This window comes from Ammospiza nelsoni, chromosome 3 (assembly GCF_027579445.1).
Source record: "Ammospiza nelsoni isolate bAmmNel1 chromosome 3, bAmmNel1.pri, whole genome shotgun sequence".
In the NCBI taxonomy this organism is placed as follows: domain Eukaryota; kingdom Metazoa; phylum Chordata; class Aves; order Passeriformes; family Passerellidae; genus Ammospiza; species Ammospiza nelsoni.
In genome coordinates, this window is record NC_080635.1 from 30,440,683 (window position 1) to 30,456,126 (window position 15,444).

The 15,444-nt window shown below is 40.7% G+C and overlaps 1 protein-coding gene across 1 annotated transcript in view; it reads right to left on the reverse strand.

Annotated features, from left to right (window-relative positions):
• The window catches only part of DAAM2 (dishevelled associated activator of morphogenesis 2), a 204,899-nt gene extending 189,682 nt beyond the window's left edge, over positions 1–15,217 (reverse strand). Inside the window, exon 1 of the mRNA XM_059467440.1 lies at positions 15,130–15,217. The gene's annotated coding sequence lies outside the window, so the exon portion shown is untranslated. The remainder of the gene's footprint in view (positions 1–15,129) is intronic.
• Between the last annotated feature and the right edge of the window lie 227 nt (positions 15,218–15,444).

Below are 15,444 nucleotides of genomic sequence, written 5' to 3' on the forward strand. Positions count from 1 at the left end.
ATCACTGGACTCTCACGGACCTCTCTTCTTGCCAGGGCCAAGTCTGGTGGAATTCTTTCAAAGACGTCCCTGATCAGGCCACAGTCTGCTCTTCTGAATTCTAAGGTTGTTATCCTAGGTTTTGTACTGCTCCCTCCTCTCAGGATCCTTACTCTGCCATCCCATGGTCACTGCAGCCTAAGCTACCCTTAACTTTCACACCCCCAGTCTGTTCTTCCTTGTTTGTAAATGCCTGGTCCAGTAGAGTGACTCTTTTCTTCAGCTCAACCATTATCTGTGTTAGGAAAGTGTCATCACTCCAAAAACCTCCTGGGTTTCTTGTGCTCTGTGGTATTGCTCTTCCAGCAGACATTGAGGTGGTCTTGGTATTGCTCTTGTGCTCTGTGGTATTGCTCTTCCAGCAGACATGAGCCTCCTCCAGTTGTCCAAAGAAGGTGTGTGTTTACTCATTTTTTTTCTCTTTAACAGACATCTACCAAAGTTCTGGTTTATTTCCCACAAGCTCTCAGCTGTATTATGGTCCATCACCATGATGAGGTAGTGTGAAACAGGTCCTATAATTGGAGAACCCTTTCACAGCAACATCAGACTCCTCCTCTGCTGCAGCTTTCCTTCCTATGTTTTTAGGGAGCACTCAGAAATTCAAATATATCTTGTTCTGGGAGACCTCATGCCCAGTCAAATCAATACCACAGCTCCGGGTCAATTTAAATCAGTTTCCCTGGATAACACAATTCCTTCCCAGTCTGCTGGTGTTGATATTTCTTTCATAGTCTCCAGTCCTACTGCTTGGGATTTCACCACACTTACACATGGTAGACTTTTATCTCTATTGTTGCCTTAGACTGGCTAAAACTTAAGGCATCACCATCTTCTGAGAAAGAAGTTTCAACAAAATCTTTTCACCTCATCAACGTACAGAAACCCTCATGTGGGCCTGTTTACTCTAGGGCTCTCTGTTAAAGGTTATCTCCATTCATGTCCTTGTTACCATTTCATGATTCAGTCTGTCCTTAAAATCCCTGAAGAGCTATCCTTAGTCACACAATTCACGTGGCATTACATCTTCTCACTCCTGAGTCTAAAAGTGAGGTAGCTTGTCCTAGAACATTTGCAATTGTAACAATTTTTCATTCTGATGAAAAAACTGGATTTGAACAGGAGATCAAATCTTTGTTTGGCCACATGTAATAACTCTAATCTTACTTATCAAGCAGGCCTGCTTCTTCTTATAGTGTTGCTTTTGGTGTGAGCATTGTTTGCTTCTGTATTCACATCTGCATCTATCAGTGCCATAGCATTTCACTATGCAATGAAGTGATCCTTGTCTCCACCTTCCTAACACACCATGCAAAAGAACTGGGATGTAACATCTGACAAGAAGTCATACTTCTGTGTAATGCTCATTCATCTCAAAGGAAGTTCCTGCCTCAGCTGATACTAAGGCAGTGAATGCATGGAGTTCTAAGAAGCATTGCCTGGAAAACTTTCTAAACGCAGTCGTAAGTGGTTTTCTTAAAAGACCTGGCAGAGATGGAGCAGGAAAAGAGAGGTTTAATGCCAAATTTCTTTACTTAATGCAAATATCAACCCCCTTGAGTAATAATTTGACATTCCTTAGCAAAGACACACTCTACTTTTGAAATATTTACCATTCCTTTATTTTTTATAACCTTAAGAAAATTTGGAAGGAATGTGAACTGTTTTGATTTTTGTCTTCCTATGATGGCAGAGATTTATTTATAGCCAGGAACTGCAGGACAGTTCTCACGTGGCTGCTGAAAATTAAAACAGCATGTAGAGTTTTGTTTTGTTTTACTTTTATGCCTTTGCTGCTGAAATCTCTCCCTGCGTTCCCTAAACCCTTGTTATTGTAACCAGAGCCACATTTTGCATTGCTACAATTGCAGGGTTATGTAAATTCCAAAAGCTTTAAAGGAAAGGGCCTGCAGATTCTACTCTGGGACACAGGGAAGTTGACACAAACAGTTATGCCCAGCATTAAGGGAGAGACAAAAGTATTTGTAAATTGTCAAGAGACAGGAAACCCAAATCTCAGCATCAGCATCAACCTGAAGTTTTCTGAACCTTTAGAACTTACTGGTTTCATTTAAATTGATTGCCCTCTCATTTTCAGCATTGTGCTTTGTAGAGCCAGGAAAATTTTCTTCAATCACTTTTGAAAAATCTTCATATGCTCTCTCCCACTTTTCACCAGTGTGTACAGGTTACCCAGAAGAGTCAATAAAAGAATGTTCTACAGGCACAAACATTTTCAGATCCAAAGAACTGAAGTTTTTCAATGATGATGAAAATGTACATGTTGAAATACTTTGCTTAGTTGTGATTATTTTTATATTAAACAGAAAATCAAAATGAAAGAGAAAACCCATACTCAGAAAAGTTAATAAGATAAGAGTATGACCTTTTAAGCAGTCTTTATGGCACTTAGGGTGGGAAGAAGTGTGATACATGTTGCACATCTGTGCACTTCTGAGTAACCAAGTTGTAATGCTGACATTACCTGTGCATTTCTGTGTGGGCATGGGCAAGCCAATTCATGTCTCTGACTCTGCACTCTCTAAAAGAGGGATAATCACGCCTGACTCACTCAGTGTTAGAAGGTTCTGCATAAGCTCTTAGTCCCCAGTGTTTAGACAACTCAGCTAAATGAGAAAAATATTTAGCCCACTTCTCCAGATTTGCTTCTATTTAAGTTCTAAATCACTATTAGATAAATCATATTTAGACCTCAGACAAGAAACCAGATTACATTATTCCTGAAGTATGTGGAGGTTTTGCTCAGCATACTGCACCCCAGCCACTGGAGTGTGCTAATGAGAGTTCATGGACTTTGTGAAAAGGTGCAGTCAGGACTCCACAGCCAATTCAGCTGACACTATAAGGAAGAATGCGGCTGTGATGGCACTCCAACATGCTGCTTTATATAGCTGCTAAATCTTCTAGTAAGCCTTAAACTTACTGCAGCGGATATGAAAAAAAAATTACAAACCCCCCCCCCCAAAAAAAAACAACCAAAGAAACCCCCAAACAAACAAAAAACCCAAACAAACAAACAAACAAACAAACAAAAAAAAAACACAAAAAAACCCCCAAATAACCACCAAAACCAGCAGGGCTTGCTGCATTGTTCACACACATCTCTGGTGCAAGGTCAGTCACGGTGAGATAAAAAATGAAGCACTGGCTCAACACTTTGGAAACAGGTAGGTCAAGTCAACAGAGAAGGAGCATTCCAAGCAATTCCCAAGCTGTGATACTTCAAAAACAACCATTACAGTTGAAAAGACACTTTCAATGGTGTACAATAGTTCCTATTCACCTGGTAGTTGCTGTCACTGCACCGGTGGCAATAGCTATTTTCTTTATAAAAGTGTAGCTTTTAAATCTGATCAAGACCCACTTCTAAAGGTGCAGCTACACAAGATCCCTGCACAGCTCAGAAGTATCTACCGGTCTGGCATGTGTGTTTATTTACTTGGATCCAGGAATTGCCCTGTGGAGCTTGATCCTGACCATCACTGTGACCCTGGGCAAATGACAGAATGCCTCTGCACCCACAATTTCTTTTGAAGTCAGCTGGTGATGTGTATGCTCACCAGTTCTGAAAAAAAACCCCAAGCCCTACAGGCTAAAGCCAAAATCTGTTAGAGCTGTGGTGTTTTGGGTTGCATCATAAATTATATACATTTTTAACACAAAAACTGAAGCATCAAAAGATAAGAAATATTTTTGTAAATGTTATAATGCAATTGTACCAGTAGAATCCAACTCCCAGACACAGAGCAGAGGAGTCCAAGGGACCATCTATATTAACAATTTTTGGAATTGGATAATTTGTTCAAAATCTGTGTTGAAGCAGAAACAAGCAACCATAAAACAAAAAGAAACTAAAAATCAAAGTCCATTATATTAGGCTGTGTCCCATTCTTAGTGTACCTAATCATAAGTATCCGAGAACTATGTATATTGCTGAACCAAATAAAGCACTGACCAAAATTGTTACTTTATTTTATAAGTTATGTTTTCTGATAGTCTAAACTGTTGTATTTTTTCCTCACAGATTACTAGTTTAGCGCTCAAAAGCACTGAGGAGCACAGACAAGAAACTCTGATGTCCCATAATATGAAATTCCCCAGATTTTGTTCTTAGACCTGATTCCAAATTGATACGTGATCAGCACTGCTACATATACCCTTCAGTATTTTACCAAAGTATTAAGCAAGATGGAGTTTGCTTAGCTTTTGGGACCTGTGAAGTCTGCAGCCTGTAATTATTGGCCAAACCAGCATCATAGCTCTTTCCTACAACTCATTAGTTTCCTTGAGTTGACAAAGCCCTTCCTCACCCTCCATGCTTGCATACCCAACAGATACCACTTGGCTCAACACAATTAGCAAAGCAGGCAGGACAAGGAGCCGCTTAGTCACCTCTGAGGCATTTTACAGTAGAGAACCTTCAGTAGCTGACACATGTCAAACAAGGCAAAATAATCATAAAATACTGATAAACATAACCACACAGATTTCTGACACATTAGAAAGACCATTTAAAGAAGAAATCTAAAAAAAAACCTTGTACGAAATGACAGTAAGAATATAAAAGGCCTCTGTTGGCCCAGTGGTTCAGTGTGGTGAGGTTTAGTTATGCCCATCTTGGATCCTCAGTGCTATGATATTTCTCTGCTGCATGAAGAAAGGAGGGCAAAAAGAATGAACAATGGTAAATGCATGGGTAGAAGCCACACATAAAAAAAAAAAAAAAGTTTAAAAAAAGCAAACCAAGCCTAACAACAGCAACAAAAAACCTTCCATAAGCAGGAGTAGAATAGAAGTAAAATTAGAACAGTTCAGTTGGAAGGCGCCTACAATAATCAGCCCAGTTCCCTGATTGCTTTAATGCTCTCTAATGGTGCAACACAGGTGAGCTGCAAAAGGCAGACTTGTCTTGTCCTCTCGACCTGCTGCAATCAGCTGCACCTAAAAATATCTGGAGAGAAAAAGACACCTGACACAGACACGGCAAAAATGATCCAAACTAAGAAGTAGCAACTCCAAGGGTGTGGGAAAGTCTGCAAACAAATCACTGGGTGTGTCAGATACACAGACGCTGGTATAATGTGGTGATTAGTGTGTCTCAGTGAATATGTAAACGTGAGCTTGGTGTTTTAAAAGCCAGGCACAATGACTGCTGAACAAACTCCGGTCTGGCTGCATTTGCCTAGGAGCAGTACAGCATTTGCTGTGACCCTAAAGCTTCATGGGATGTTCAGAGATAACTGAAGCCCAGAGCTACTAAACAAATCCAGCATGACATCTTATTCTACATGGATATTTTTTAGGCTAAATATCACAGGACTGGGAAAACTGCTTCTGTGACACCCATGTGTGAATTTCTCTGTGAGCTTCACTGAGGCTACAGGGCCCATTATTTCCCACCCTGATAGCATCACAAGATGCAGTGTGTATGATCCACATCAAATGGCAAAATTCAGGCCTAGAAACAGGACTCCAAAATGTTGGTGAGAAGCTTTAAAATCCAAATGCAACAAATATAGGAACATAGAGAGCTCATAGATTTAAGCTCACACAGTCTGTACAGAAAACCTAAGAAATAAACCTTGTAGTTTTGTGCATCCTTGGTTGTTCCATTGCAAGCAGAAAAAGAGATAGATAATACACTGAAAAGCACATACCCCAAGTTAATGGCCCTGGTCAGCCAGCAGAAGCAAGCCCAAGATTTACAATGAAGGAATTCCTAATGAAAGTTAAAGGGTTTTCCCCATTTCTCTGGAGGCATTGGCCCCCTGTCTGGCATCAAACTGTTCAACTCCCTCTAGTTTCTTTGTGAATTAGGTTTTGTCCTGAAGAACCTCAAGAATCCCAAGAGACCATGACTAAAAAGGGCTCAAAGTAAAATGAAAGTTGCCTATCTCTCTCCTCCACTGTGTAACCACTTATCACTGAGTACCCAGAACTGTAGACAGTGTTCCCAATGTTGTTTCAGCCTAGCTCAGAGACATGTTTCCCCAGCAGGCTATTCGGATCAAAGACTTCAGGCAACGCCCCTCAAAGAAAGACAAGGCAAAACACAGGGGGTACTTTTTCACCATCTGCTTCCATTTTAATTTGCTGCAGTCCCACGTGTCACCAGAGTCTGTGGGGTGGTCAGCTGGATTCTGGTTCATGTGCATTCATGGCAGGGTAAGACTACAAGGTCATCACATCCTGTTTCCTACAATCCTACAATCACAGACAACTGTGTAATAGACACGTAGTCCAGCGGTCTCCACAGCACATTTATTCCAAAACTATCACACATTAACATATGCCTTTTCAAGTGACCAATGGGAAACAATTAGATAAGTTTTCCAGTCTGAAGTGAGGCAGCAATTCTCATTCTTGTTTAAAGCAGCTGACAATGACAAACTAGGTATTTCATTGTACAGAAGTATAAGATCATCTCCCTGACCTCTGTTAACTGATTCTAGAGACTATAAAATTTAGTCCACTCTATGGATAAAAATGCATAAAACTAGAGATAACTTTTTATTTATGTCAAAATTAGAAAAAAAACCGAAATATTGATATGCACGTAATCTGAATCGTATGTTGACGTATATTGCAAAAATCAAAGCCAGTAATTAAAAAACTGATTCTCAGAACTGATGAAGTGACAATCTTATCTTGCTTTTTGATAAAAGTACAGTGATACCATATGAAAATGTTACTACATTATGATAGGTCAACTGTAATTTGTATTTACAGTATTTCCTTAGGTAAGGTTCCCATTCCACAGTAGCTTAGCTACACTAACAGATGTGTAAATCAGAAAGACTAGGGGCCCCTGGAGATGTCCCAATATATGTGGACATCCTAAACATCACCACTGAAAGTAAGCAGGGGATGAGACAGTGAGGAGTCACTTGCTAAATTTTGCCTCTGATTTAACAGAAAATGTGTCATGAAGGACACAGTAGGGCATTTATAGCACAACACATGTCACCCAGCAGGTACATGAAGCTATTCTAGATAAGTCCAGACACAGCTGGAAAACAATTCATGGGACCCCAAGGAAAATGTCAGAAATTTTCAGTCAGAAAACGCATCTGTTTTTCTCCCTATAACTTAGCAATGGTGAGTGCCAAAGACTTTGTAACATTCACGCAGACTGCCTGAATCCTGCTGACGATGAAAGGCTGAGGTCAAGCTTTGTACTTCTGGCATTGGCAACACATTTCAGGGCCTCTACAACAGAGCCAGAGAGATTCACTCATTGGGACGCCTGACCCACAGGGCAGTAAAAGTATGAAACAAGCAAAGAGGCCAAGTTCATATCTCAGTAGGGCACAGTTGGAAGACAGTTCATATTGGCAGGGCCCTAGCATGGTTATTACTCTATCCCTGCATAACAGTGCAGGAGGATGCTGACACATCAGAGCTCAAGTGAGAACAAAACCAACTGTCTCTCTGCGCACTCAGCTGTTAGGAACAGTTTAATTGGTTCCCGCTGTATACACGGCTGCAAAAGTAGCAAAGGACTGAAGTCCCCTCATGTTTGGTCAAGATCTTGCTTTCTTTCATCTGTTGTGCAGATGCTGATGGGGGTCACCTGCCTGGAGGGGGGTCATGATTCTGCCGAATGGATTTAAGGAGGGTACTCACAGTCCAGGCATCCCAGCTTAATGGTCAGTGACTCAGTAAGAAAACCAAGATTGTCTGCACTGGTGGATGGCTCCATTTCCTAAAGCTTGTAAGGAAGAATGATATCCTGGCAAACTTTCCCTACAGATGTATGCTGTTTTATCTAACAAATAAACCCATTCCACCCAGTAGGGAAATTCTCTTACAACCATTATCAGCAGTACCTAAGTTCCACAGTTTCAATACAGGCAAAACCGTAAATTAAGTGTGCAGTGTAGGAAGAACGAGAGATTGTAACTAAAGGCTCTGGGAAGATATGAGGGAGGGAGTAAAAATGGAAAGAAGTACCCACTCTGCAATAGGGTGACATTCTTGCATTCTGGGAGAAATATGATTTTGGTGAATATATGGCTTGTCTATAGACAGAAGACTGAAAACAACATAATGATTATTATAATGTTATAATATTTTAATTAGTAACCATGGCTTTGCTACACTAACACTTCAGAAGACATAAAGGTGTATGAAAAAAATGGGTCTAACCTACCCGCAGTGAGAGTACTTGTATGACAGGACAGACCCTCATTAGTTTGTAGGCTTCTGAGAAAATTGTGCCTCAATTTCCAAAAATGCTAAATCCATTAATATTTGTAAAGTGCTTAGAAATTTTTCAGATGAAAGTGCTGAATGCAAACAATAAATTGCAGACTTTAAATTGCTATATCTATGTGGTTTATCCTCACATTTTTATACAGTGTATGATTGCAGACAAGAAAATATTCTCAGCATTTAACTTCTGGTCAAATAGGAGCAGACCATTGACATGACCCAGCTCTATCAGGAACAATCTGACTAATGGTCATGCAATACCCACAGCATTCAGGGCTTGATCTTAAACCAATGGAAAGTACAGAACTTGCTGTATTGATGATTTATTGACTACATGTTTTCAGAGGGAATGGACTGTTGTAACACACTAGGGAGAAACAATGGATTTATGTTAAAGGGAAATCGTGTTACACCTCTAGAAGAGTCCAGGAAACTTCTTTCCAAGGATCAGCAGAGACAAAGATGCTTAAACAGTTCCCCAGTTGTTTCATTCCTTCTTGAAAAGGTTGTTTTCTTTGACCTGACAAGCAAAGGAACAGAATTGGCAGGCTGATGAAGAACAACATGGATTCCCATGTATTTCTGTCACAGCCTTCTGGAGATTTGAAAGAAAACAGATGGCAGTGCAGGACCAAGAGCATGCAAAGAGATTAATGATTTTTAAAGACCAGCATGATTTACTTTAAAAAATCCTAATTTTTTTAATATTTCTAAAGCACTGAGCTTTCCCGGAAAATGGAAGAACTCAAAATATTTGTTAGTTACGAAAGTATCAGTGAGAATATGCTACTGATGAGTATGCCTGTTTGAAATGTTTTAAGAAAGATTTAAATGCAAAAGAAAAAACAAAATATCCCTAAAAATAACTAGAGAAAGGTTAGCTAGTTAAATATTTTCTGAAAAATTGTCACTCTTTGTAATCTACTTTTCAACTGGGGAACCAGCAGAGATGCTGGTCTCTTTTTTCAATGTCAAGAAGACACAGACAGTGCTAAAAATGCAGGTATAGTTTCTTCACATGCATTGTTGACACTTAAAGGCATCCAAAATATGAATAAGTTTCTGGAGGTTTATGATATGTCTGGTCAGCTTCCTCAGTCAACATCTTACAAATATGACTGCTGAAACATTGGAGGATCTTCACATTGTTATCTCTCACAAAGACCACAGAAATATAAAATGGACCACATAGAGTCAGAAGTCCATCTAAACCAGTACCATTTCTCCAAGTAAAGGTCAGTTGCAGATATTTAGGGAAAGCATATTAAAAACCACACATAGTCTGATCCTACCTCTGTTCAATCCTTTCAGTTTAGGACTTGCAGATGGGAGTACAGCCAGATTATCATGTTTAATAGGGGACCCATCCTCCAAGATTTTTCACCTCTTCCACAGCTTTGTCTTAGGAGAAGAAAATATTGCCATGTGCTCTTAAACCTTCAAAGGTATACTTGCATGATTTCTTCACAATAAATCCAACCTGAATTGTGCTCCTTGGCAGAAATGTTCCTTCTCTTTTGTGTCTGTGTTTGTGTATTTCTTCTGTGAACCTGTCCTGGGAACACATCTTCATGTCAGATCTTATAATGTTAAATTGGACCTGATCATATTCTTCAAAGAGGAACAGGGGACTGTACAAGTTTCTATCACTTAAGTCTTCACAGCTTATTAATCCAATTCTTTAAGCAGCTGAAAAGATTGTCCCTCCAAACAGCGAACAATATGAAAAGCCCCCCAAATCAGGCTTGTTCACTGCCTTGAATAATAAAAGCTATAAAACAATTGAAAGGAGTTCTTGTTTATGCCTCCTTTATAAAAGTCCTATACCAGAGAGACAGAATAGACTTGTTGGGTCTCACAAATCAGCTTTGTCCCCATTTCAAAGAAGAGCTGGGCTGGCACATACATTGCTTGAATTTTAATTATTTTGGGACACAGTGAAGAGAAAAATACTCTCCAACAAAAACAAATGTGAACTTCAAAATTCATTAGCAGAAATACCAACTTCAGCAATTATTACTGGGAAGTCAGCAAACACTTGTTATTCAGGGATGAAGCCTATTTCTTCCTTGCTGCCAAGGTTTTTCTCAGTTTGTCAAGGTTACCTCTATTTCCATTTTCACAGTCTAAACACATCCTTCTGATCTCCAGCTCCCATTCCTTGAATTCCAGCAAGTCTTCTGATCTCATCCCTTTCTTATCTACTTCCTTCTTTTTACTTGAAGTAGGAATCTTTAACTCCAGAAAAGCCTCATCTCTGGTGAAAGCCTGCCATACTGTCCATACTGTCAGAATAACTTTTCTACTAAATCAAAAAACCCCGAGCTTCTCCTGATCAGTTTTGCTACTCCATGTTACAGAATCACAGAATATCCTGAGTTGAACAGGACCCACCAGGATCACTGAGTCCAGCTCCTGGCCCGGCACAGGACCATCCCCAAGAGTCACACCATGTGCATGAAAGCAATGTCCAAAAGCTTCTTGAACTGCCAGGCTGTACTCTGATCACTTCCCTGGGGAGCCTGTTCCAGTGCCCAACCACCCTCTGGGTGAAGAACCTGTTTCTAATATCCCATCTAAACCTCCCCTGATACAACTTCAGGCCATTCCCTCAGGTCCTGTCACTGGTCACCATAGATTTTGTCCTGTGTCTAGTAAAGTCCTACTATTAGGAGACATTATCTGACACCATAGAGATCACCAGAGAAGCCAAAATTTCAAGCGTTGAAATACCATGTAGGAAACTGAAAATATATATCTAAAGGGAGCATGAACGTTGAGCAAAATATAAACCAGACACAAAGCCTCAGGGAAGGAAAAGCTTGTTTAACCAACACCAGGTACCCATTTAACAACACACAGCACTAAGATGGTTTGAGGCTACTCTACCAATAGCACTGCCCAGGGTGTGATGTGTTCATGTGCCTTCGTGGTTCTCAGCAAATCACAGCTGGGAACATCCTGTCAAGAGAAATTAACCATGAAGACAGAACTGACACACCAGAGCTCATGGAAGCTTCCAGCAACATAGGACACATTTGTCTGTGCCTTCCACTGCTGTAAACCAGCAGTAGTTTCAGTAGTTTCATGGACCTTCAGAGAGTTACTCTGCTGTAAGAAGTATGTGAGCAGAATCAAATGCACTCTGTAGATTTGCCCAAGTGCCTCAGCCAGCATTTCAAAAACAGCTTATAATTTTGGCTGCCTCAATTTTTGAGTCTCTTGGTGTCTTAAAAGACACTAAAAATAAAGAGCCAAAATTACAGGTTACTTTGCACAACTTGGGCCTCAGTTTCTCTGTACTAAGTTCTGATGTTACTTGGACTTAGAATTGAAGCATGGAGTAAGTTTCTTGAACCATTCAAAGCTCCAGAAAACTTTCACTAGATGAGAGCTGACTTGCACTCCCTGTGTCTCAGGTCACTCAGGTTGGAACATAACAATTCCTTGAACTGATAACAGACTTGTGCCAAACAGAAGTAACGTCATTGTTAAGTGGAATTGCAGAAATATGATAAATTATTCATACTACTGCATGTTAGTATGTGTACTGAAAACTACCAGTTTTCTGCACATGCCTGAGTTCAAAGGAATGTGATATTAGGAATCACAACTGGCAAATGGAAAAGCCACATGAGACACCACTGTCAATAATCAACAAACCAAAAAGCATGGGAAAATACACATAAAATCTTTCATCCAATGAAAATAATAGCAGTCAGCTTTCCTTTAATATAGGAACACGCTGTGCTTGCCTGGGGGTTGCAAGGGCAGGGAAGGGAGAGAGGGTCAGCTCTCCATAGGACTGACCCAGGTTTGAAAATTCACAGCAACTAAAGTGCTGAAAGCCAAGCCTCCCACACATCCTTCCCCTTTGTGTCAGGAAATAGTGTCCCCTGATTGCTCAATCTCTAAGTCAGATGGCTGGCCTGGAGGGACTAGATGGGTTTTTCGGATACCATCAGACCTTGGGGGAATTTTATATTGACTAAAGCAGATGGAGCAAACCCAAACAATTTTGGAGATCCCTTCAAGATGCTATTCAACTCTTGATAAGCCTCTCTGTCAATGAAGTGTAGTAAGTGCAACTCATATCTGTACTTGGTAAGAAAAATTTTTGTGACTGATTTTCAGGATGAACAGAACTACACATAAGAAGCACAACTAAAAAAAACCAGCAGTGATAGCAGCAGACAAGTGATATGGTGTGGTAAAGCCACTAGGCTATCCAGGGAATTTGCTTACTCAGCTCTGTGAAACCATGAGACCTCACTTCGTAACACATAATATAGACTTTTAAAACCTCAGGGCTACACTGACTGTCATAAGCTGCAACAGGCAATAGCTTTCTGTTCCACAAAACAAAACTGAAAAGATGCCTGCCTTGTTCATATTGTGTTTTTTTAATCTTGCTTCCAGGGTTAGTCCATCCATAGTTGAACTAGCAATTTCCTGGCTAGTACAATCTCATCCAAATTCAAGGACGCTAAAACCCATGCATTCTCATTGGAACTGAATTTATGTCCTACCAGATCAATACCTCTCTACCCATTTTCTTCCCAGCCTTCCACTCAGTGTGCAACTTTCCTGTTGAACCGCAACTGACAGTCTACAGGGAATTTCCAGACTTGCAAACCCCTACAGGTACTGTTGCAAACCTATTGGATGCTGAGACAAAGGAAAGAGAGAGGAATAATGAGACAGACAGGAAGCAGTCAGATGAAAACAAATATGGAATTATCTCCTCCTTAGTTCCTCTTCTTACCCTCTCAGCTTTCAGCAGTTCTGAATATATGAGTCCTTAAGTACTTCAGAGAGACTAACTGTTGAAACAGGTAAAAAGTGTTTGTGGCTCCAGACACTTGCCTTGGCTGTGACAGCTCTCAATTTTTTATTGGGGCATTAAGATTTCTAACAAGTTACTACATTCCTTAAGAAGTTTTGTTCTTTTACATTGCCAGCCAAAGTGATTAGGCTTTTGTTAAGGAAAAAAAGCAGCTTCTTGGAAAAGGAGCTGCTAGGCCCACTGGAAACAAAATCTAGTAAGAAATAAATGGGATTGAGGAAAAAATTCTGATATGTCACAGCAAAGTAGCTCAGATCCCAGCATGATTCCTTCCAAGTCTGAAGACTTCACTTCCAAACTACATCCTTGAAAGATCTGCTTTTTGAGATCCTTGCAGGATCTGCTTTTTTTTCCCACATCCTTACACATTCATCCGTACCGCTTCTTATTCTCCAGCTCATTACTTGCATAGCATGGCATCCCTTAGTGGGGATTAGACCTTGACCACCTGCCCAGTAAAGGGTATCTCCATCACATTAGCCAGCACAGTGATTACATCAACCTGCAAATGTTTCCAGCACAGCTAACTACACTTGCTCAATTTTGATACACAGTGGAGATCCCAGTAACCCTCCTTCCTTTCAGTCCTCAATTTTCCTCTTTTATTGCCTTCTCCCTGCCCCAATAACCCACTCTGCCACCCTGAAGAGGAAAAGTATTTGCAGACTTTTCCCATTATCAAAACAGACCGATGCAGGGAATGCTGACTTGCAGCGGCCTTTCTTGTGACTCTGCTTGTTGGCTGAAGCCAATTGCTAACAGCATGGGGACCCGCATTGTGCAATTCACATGGCTTCTGCTCCTCAGCCCAGCTTTCTGTTTATGCTCAAGGGCATCATCTCTCCTTCCAGCAACTGCACAGGCCAACAATGCTCCTGCTGGCCAAGAGTTTCCTACGGTTACAAGTGCTTGCAAAGTGTGTCATCTTCATGCAGGAGGCCTCAAACTGTTCCAGGGGAAGCAAGCTGCTTCTGTCATGGGTCTCATTAGAGAAGATGCCAACGAAAAGGACAGCTGCCTACACAGCTGTCCCCAGAACTGCTCCCTTCTCCACTTGAAGAATGAACAGTCACCCAGGTGTGAGGATATTTTCAATCTCAGAGGAGGTAAGGTTAATTAAATGCAGCATTGAATTTTAATTGCAAATAGATACAGCTGTGTGCCCCACTGAAAACATCATCTTCTTATGAAGTAGGCTTGGGAATCTCTGGACTGCAGAGGTATAAAAAAAATTACTAAGAATCACTACCTTTAGTTTGGACTTGGACCAGGTGCTGTATCAGTATCTGCAGGGAAATTCTCCTTGTAGTAGGTGACTTGTTAATGTATGACACTGTTACATCTAGGTTTTAGATGTGAGAGACACCTCTTTTCTGCAGAAGTAGAGTTCTTTGGAGAGCCCTTAGTATCAAACAAGTACAGGCTCGAGGTGCTAAATTTGGCAGATTTAGCCAAGAGTCCCCTCACTTGTTTTAGTATTTTTTATCACCAATAGCCTGTCAGAGTGGGACAGGACTTCATTGTCAGGGGCCAAGGAATTGCCTGTCTTATCCTCATATGGAAAGAGGAACTGCTTGGTGCACAATATGACAAGGAATTAAAGAGTTAAAAAAGAAATCCTATACTTTGGAGTTGCTTAAGGAAGTTAATTTTTGCCTAAGGCTTGGGATTTTCCTTTCCTGCTACCAGAACATGAATTTTAGTTAATTTTGTAGTCTTCTAAAAATATGACCATCCCTACCTTGCTCTCCTCAGACCTCCCTCATCCCCTGTCACCCCCATCCACATACAGAAGAGTGCAAAAGCCTGCACTGTCAGCCCCTCTGGATACCTTTGGGAGAAGCAATCAAACTAAACCTGAATTGTGCACGCTGCCAAGCTGGCTTCAGGATATTTCAGAGGAGAAAAAAAAAAAAAAAATAAGAAAGAAAGACAATCAGTACTTGCAGGGATTTGTTCTTGAAAACAAGCAAAAACATGAGGAGCTTTGCTGCAGCAGCTGCACTTACATTGTAGTAGCCGTGTGTCTGCGCGGATCCTCCCTGTTCTGCAGTCCCGTAATCCACACAGAGAGATGCCTGTACTGCTCCTCTCGCTGGCACTGCTGTTAGAGGGAGACTGGAACTGCTGCTGTTTTCACTTTCAGACCAGCCTCTCTCTCAAATCCTCTGACGTCAGACAGCCTGCAAGAGATATTTATGGAATGAACAATCTAAAAGTTTTTCTAGGTAGATTTAAAACTGCAGTTTGGCAGGGGGGAATCTGTCATTTTTAATAGAAAACTCCTCCAAGGGGTTCAGGGAGGAAACTGTGGAGAACTACAG